The sequence below is a fragment of the Leucoraja erinacea genome, chromosome 13, assembly GCF_028641065.1.
Source record: "Leucoraja erinacea ecotype New England chromosome 13, Leri_hhj_1, whole genome shotgun sequence".
Taxonomy (NCBI): Eukaryota; Metazoa; Chordata; class Chondrichthyes; order Rajiformes; family Rajidae; genus Leucoraja; species Leucoraja erinaceus.
Genome location: NC_073389.1, coordinates 37,453,241 through 37,459,186, shown reverse-complemented (window position 1 = coordinate 37,459,186; position 5,946 = coordinate 37,453,241). Strand labels below are relative to the sequence as shown.

The window sequence follows — 5,946 nt, the reverse complement described above, 5'->3', positions numbered from 1 at the left end:
ATCCAGGGACCCGCTCGCCCCGCCTCCCTGCGCCCGCGGGGCGGGAGCGCGCGCCGCGCCTTTCCGTGCACGCGCCCAGTGGGGAGTCGCACGTGGCCGCGGCGCGCCTGCCCGGCCGCGCGGCGCTGCGCACGCGGAAACCTCCCCGCTCCAGTCCAAAGATTATAGAGCTCCTCTAGTATCTTTGCTCCAGCCGTTGTCGCTTCTCATTACCGCACACTTCTCCTTGCGCCAGTTATTCAGTGTAAGTGATCGCCCACAGCAATAAGGACGCCGTTCTCTACATTGAAGATACACACAAAATGCTCGAGGAACTCAGCAGGATCTCTGGAGAGAAGGAATGGGTGTCGTTTCGGGTTGGGGCCCTTCTTCAGACTGCTAGGCTGTGGGCTGAGCATCGAAAATGTGTCTACAAAGGTGGGGAACCTTTTCATGGTGGAATGCCGCATTAAGTAGCAATGTTACAAAATTTTGAGATTTAAAAAAATCAAGTCTGCAATTTATCTCATCAGATAAAGCATAAAAAGAAGTTTAATTTGACATCTAATTCACTTTCATATCTTCAGTATTAAAAAAAGTTATGGCCATTTTCATACTCGGAAATTAGCATCTTGTTTCCATTGACAACTCAAAAGCTGTGATCAAGGGCTGTCAAAAGCCCATAACTTTCTTAAAAATTAAGAGAACTGAATGAAATTTTCAGTTATTATAGATTGAAGCATTCTGAAACAAATATGAAACAATACAAAATGTACATTAATTTACTTGGATGACCTGAAATTAAAGCATCTAATTAGTTAGTTACCCAATTGTAGCTAATTACAAAATTAAATTACTAGATCTAAACATCTATCCATTTCTTAAGAAAAGGTTAACATTTTTAAAAAGCCTAAGTAATAACATTCACACAAGAATTCACAATATAACATGATATTGAAATCTCATTGTCATGAATTTATAGGCCAAATGGAATTCCTGTAAATTAATGGGCATTTAAATCATCTTGCGAGTGTGATTTTGTGGAACGCGTTGGTTTGGAACGTTGCGGTTGCAGTGAATTTAAACCCCATATCGGCAAGAAAAATACTGCCGGTTCGTATATTTACATAATGACATTTTCGCAACTTGAAATTTTGATTAAAGGCATTTAAGAAGCAAGAAAAAATAAACGGCATACCTTGCCTTGTCCCCTATGTCAGATCCGTCCCATTGACAGCATTGACGGCATTTGAAGATGATTTTAATTTTACTCCAACAATTAAACGATCCAGCGCTAATTTTAATAAACTTAATAAAACGGCAGTTGAAGCGATTTTTCTTTAGCAACTAAACAGCCTGACAGAGATCGATTTGAATAGGCTGCAGAAAAATCGCATTCTAAACCTGCCCCCCTCTCAAAGACACCAAAGTCGCGCACACGGGCAGTGACAGAACTGCAGCGCCGCTGAAGGTAAGTTTTGTAACATACGTACATTAAGTTAGCTGTAATCTAATAAGGCCACATCCAAGAAATTTCAATTAGATATACTTCAAAATGTACATTCATTTGTAAAAATCTAACTACTATGTACTAACTTCACGAAAATGAAAACATTTGGTTAATTCTAAAGTTAACTAATCTTTCAATGACTTTGTTGTGACTGCTTTTTGTGGGAAAGCATTTGAATATTTGGTTGCAACATTTCATTGTATTCTTTAATTAATAAGTCTATAACAGCTGCATATTCTTCAAATAATTTGCATCAATCCTTCTGCTCATCATTCCCAGAGCTATAGCGGCCCTGAACCGGCCCTGCTGAGTGCCCCCCACCCCCCATGGACTGTCTCCCTCGGATGGTCACGTCGCACAGACACATCTGCACTTTAGTCTGAACTGTTTTTGACTATTTTACTGTTAGAAACATAGAAACATAGAAATTAGGTGCAGGAGTAGGCCATTCGGCCCTTCGAGCCTGCACCGCCATTCAATATGATCATGGCTGATCATCCAACTCAGTATCCCGTACCTGCCTTCTCTCCATACCCCCTGATCCCCTTAGCCACAAGGGCCACATTTAACTCCCTCTTAAATATAGCCAATGAACTGGCCTCAACTACCCTCTGTGGCATAGAGTTCCAGAGATTCACCACTCTCTGTGTGAAAAAAGTTCTTCTCATCTCGGTTTTAAAGGATTTCCCCTTTATCCTTAAGCTGTGACCCCTTGTCCTGGACTTCCCTAACATCGGGAACAATCTTCCTGCATCTAGCCTGTCCAACCCCTTAAGAATTTTGTAAGTTTCTATAAGATCCCCTCTCAATCTTCTAAATTCTAGAGAGTATAAACCAAGTCTATCCAGTCTTTCTTCATAAGACAGTCCTGACATCCCAGGAATCAGTCTGGTGAACCGTCTCTGCACTCCCTCTATGGCAATAATGTCCTTCCTCAGATTTGGAGACCAAAACTGTACGCAATACTCCAGGTGTGGTCTCACCAAGACCCTGTACAACTGCAGTAGAACCTCTCTGCTCCTATACTCAAATCCTTTTGCAATGAAAGCTAACATACCATTCGCTTTCTTTACTGCCTGCTGCACCTGCATGCCTACCTTCAATGACTGGTGTACCATGACACCCAGGTCTCGCTGCATCTCCCCCTTTCCCAATCGGCCACCATTTAGATAATAAATGGTGTAATGTTCTTTTTACAATCCATGTTTTAATGTTGTAATGTTCTTTTTACAATCCATGTTTTCGGGGTATCTAAATCTAAATGTTATTAGTTATTTAAGTTATGACATCGGATATCAAATCTTGTGCTTATGTGGAATGACAATAAAATATATTATTATTATTATTATTATTATTATGACCTTCGCTAACTGGGGAAAATGTTAATCCGAATTTTCATTTTGAAGAACAGTTTTGAAAAAAGATAGGTTTTTTCGAAATGCTTGATTTTTTTGCGACGTATCATATAGACTTAGTTTTACCTTGCAAAGAAACATTCAAATAATTTCGCTTTGACATGATATCACACTGAAATGCAGTATTTCTATAGAAATCTTCTTTCAATAATTCACATTGCTGTTCTTCATGAAATTTAACTATCTGTTCTCGCAAAGGTAAACATTGTGCTAACACCTGTCCCTGCGATAGCCAACGCACTTAACAATGATATGGCAAATCCACACTGAATGCTTCATCGACCAACTTTAGCATATTACGAAACTGACGATGCAATGTTGCATTTGCACGAATATAGTTAACAATACATAACATTGCATAGTGTCATTTAAAATAGATTTAGCACAGAAATTTTGCTGATGTAAGATACAATGAAAAGAAATGAGAGCATCTGCATCTGACAATACCTTTTTTATCTGTGCAATAAACCCTTCACGTTTTCCTGTCATGGAAGGTGCACCGTCTATACATACACTCACTAAATTAACCAAATCCAGTCCAACTTCACGACATTTATCTTGAAAGTTAAAGAAGTCTATTCCTCGTGTTCTACCCGTAAGAGTGCCCAAAGCGAGTAACTTCGTAGCAAAGAAAATCTTCTGTAATGGTCCGAATGAAGTATAAAACTTGCGCCGAGTCAGTAGTATCAGTTGATTCATCCAAAGCGATTGTTTAATATATATTTTCCTTTTGGAGTATTGTTTGAAGTTCTGTTACGTTGAGGGCTAATTCATCCTAATCATGCATTTGCAAACCTGCTCAGCTCTTCTGCAAAACCCTCATACATATTAACAAAAAGGAAGGACATCTGGACCTCACCTTATCCTCAACTTCCATCCAGTTGGAAGACAGTTAACTAAAGTAAAGAAACATTTTCCAAGGTAGTATAAACAATTTGAACAAGGCTTCTCACTTTAACCAATCACATGAGAACCGCACAAACACTCTGCAATATAATTACCAATACTCAACACCCCATCCATGACCAATCCTAATCATGCCTTTGCAAACCTGCTCAACTCTTCTGCAAAACCCTCATACATATTAACAAAATGAAGGGCATCTGGACCTCACCTTATTCTCAACTTCCATCTCGGGTCCAGACTCCTTGGAGCTGTGACTCACAGCTTGCAACTTTCACAGAAAGAACCCAAGCAGGCTTTGCAAATACAGAGATTCACCATTTTGTGACATCTTTTATTTGGCCAATTACAAAATTTGGATTCATTCAAAAGGCTGCACTTAATGGGCTAGAAGGCCGCATGCGGTCTTAAGGCCACAGGTTCCCCACCCCTGGTCTAGAATTTAACTTTTGTGACCCATGTCTGGGAACAATTTGAAATTTTGCACAGATTTAGATCAAATATAATTGAAAGTCAGTGCCAAAAGTTGCACATTAATTAATTAAGCTAATTTGAAAATGAGATTGAAAAAGTAAGCACCATCTAGTGTTCAATGCTCATAATACTCCACGGGGAGCTTAATTCCGTGCTGATGTTTATTTAAATCATATATTAATATCTCTATAATTATAAAACTGATCTTGGATGTATGTGTGTATAATCACATCTTCTCGAAAAAACGACGTGCTAACGGTAAAATGTTTACATATTCCAGTAGAGATTTATCCCGTGGACTCTGAAATTGTCATCTGAAAAATCCATGCATTATTTCTCGAGTTATTAATCAAAATGTTCACAAATCTGAAGAAACTGGAAAAAATAACGGCTGGCTTTGGCTGATGACGTCACAATGACCTGCCTGCCTGCCGTTCTTGCTCACGCTGTGAGTGACGTCACCCCCCGTTATTCAAAAGTCAGGCCGTTGACTGAAGACCAAAGATCATAGCTGAAGACTGCGGCGGTATGTGTTCCACACGCTGCGAGTGAAGAACGAGCAAGTCAGGCCCTGCACTAGAGCTCTAGGACCGTCTCTGGTCGGGTCCGTCTGGTCGGATCCGTTTCTGGCCCACTGACAGCCCAAACGATCCATTGCAGCATCCACCGGCCACCGACAGCCCGGCCGACTGACTGACTGACTAATCAACGGACCGACTGACTGACCGACCGACTGACTTCTGACCGACCGACCAACCGATTGACCGACTGACTGACTGATTTCTGACCGACTGACTTCTGACTGACGAACCGACTGACCCTAATCCTAACCCTAGCTCTACATTTTTAATCAAGTCAAGAGATTTTATTGTAATGTGTCCCAGATAGGGCAATGAAATTCTTGTTTGCTGCAGCACAACTGAGTATTGTTAGTATAAATACAGAACAGTTCAGTGTGTCTATATAGCATAGACCATATATATACACATAAATAAACAGATAAAGTGCAATAGGCTATTATAGTTCAGAGTTTTCAAGAAGGAACTGCAGATGCTGTAAAATCGAAGGTACACAAAATTGCTGGAGAAACTCAGCAGGTGCAGCCGTCAGTCTGAAGAAGGGTTTCGGCCCGAAACGTTGCCTATTTCCTTCGCTCCATAGATGCTGCTGCACCCGCTGAGTTTCTCCAGCAATTTTGTGTACCTTATAGTTCAGAGTTTGTTTGATGGCGAGTTTAATAGCCTGATGGCTGTGGGGAAGAGGCTGTTCCTGAACCTGGATGTACCCGATTTCATGCTCCTGTACCTTCTACCTAATGGCAGCGGAGAGATGAATGTGTGGCCAGGATGGTGTGGGTCATTGATGATGTTGGCAGCCTTTTTGAGGCAGCGACTGCGATAGATCCCTTTGATGGTCGGGAGTTTGAGTCGATGATGGACTGGGCAGTGGTCACAACTTTCTGCGATCTTTTCCGCTCCTGGACGCTCAGTTACCGAACCAAGCTACGATGCAACCAGTCAATATGCTCTCTACTGTGCACCTGTAGAAGTTCGAGAGAGTCCTCTTTTGACATACCAACTCTCCGTAATCGAAGTAGAGACGCTGATGTGCTTTCTTTATAATTGCATCAGTGTGCTGGGACCAGGCAAGATCTTCGGAAATATG

At 41.2% G+C, this 5,946-nt stretch overlaps 1 protein-coding gene across 1 annotated transcript in view; it reads left to right on the top strand.

Moving 5' to 3' along the window:
• The first annotated feature begins 83 nt into the window (after nucleotides 1–83).
• reps2 (RALBP1 associated Eps domain containing 2) overlaps nucleotides 84–5,946 on the top strand; it is a 147,359-nt gene continuing 141,496 nt past the window's right edge. The window contains exon 1 of the mRNA XM_055644934.1: nucleotides 84–417. The gene's annotated coding sequence lies outside the window, so the exon portion shown is untranslated. The remainder of the gene's footprint in view (nucleotides 418–5,946) is intronic.